Genomic DNA, 521 nt, shown 5'->3' on the forward strand with positions numbered 1-521 from the left:
TATCGGTACTTTCTACTCCTTACATTTTACAAAATTGCCTCGTTACTTTAGTTTTGTACAAGAGGTTGTAATGTCGGACAATAGCACGGAAACGCGCCTCACACCGCGAGCGGGTGCGCTCGCCACACGGAGAAAAAAGCGAGAGAAAAAAAGAAAAAGCGACCAGCTGTCTGGAGGATAATCAGCTGAGATTGTGTGTGTGCGTGTCTTCTAGAACTGTAAGTCATATAACTCATGTTGTCAGTTCACTTAAGCTTGTTATTGGTCTACAGTTCTTGGAAACTTAGCTAGAGAAGAAGTTGTCTCCGTCTGTTTTAACAGACACACCTGGGGTTAAGTTGGAAACCAGAATCATCTTTAATACAGTCCTAATCTAGTCCTCAACTTTAATATCATTTAACTGGAGTTATTGCTATTATTGTTTATGTCATCAATACCATATTCTATCTAAATGGATGGGAATATATGTACTGTACATTTCATTTGACGCACGACTAAGACAACTCAACAGATTCAGCATT

General features: G+C 39.3%; 2 long non-coding RNA genes across 2 annotated transcripts in view; one reads left to right on the forward strand and one right to left on the reverse strand.

The window, feature by feature from the left end:
• The window catches only part of LOC116685981 (uncharacterized), a 16669-nt gene that overhangs the window by 12465 nt on the left and 3683 nt on the right, over positions 1–521 (forward strand). The window lies entirely within an intron of this gene.
• The window catches only part of LOC116685980 (uncharacterized), a 12402-nt gene that overhangs the window by 1593 nt on the left and 10288 nt on the right, over positions 1–521 (reverse strand). The gene's annotated exons all lie outside the window — the stretch shown is intronic.

Source organism: Etheostoma spectabile, unplaced genomic scaffold (genome assembly GCF_008692095.1).
Source record: "Etheostoma spectabile isolate EspeVRDwgs_2016 unplaced genomic scaffold, UIUC_Espe_1.0 scaffold280, whole genome shotgun sequence".
Classification (NCBI taxonomy): Eukaryota; Metazoa; Chordata; class Actinopteri; order Perciformes; family Percidae; genus Etheostoma; species Etheostoma spectabile.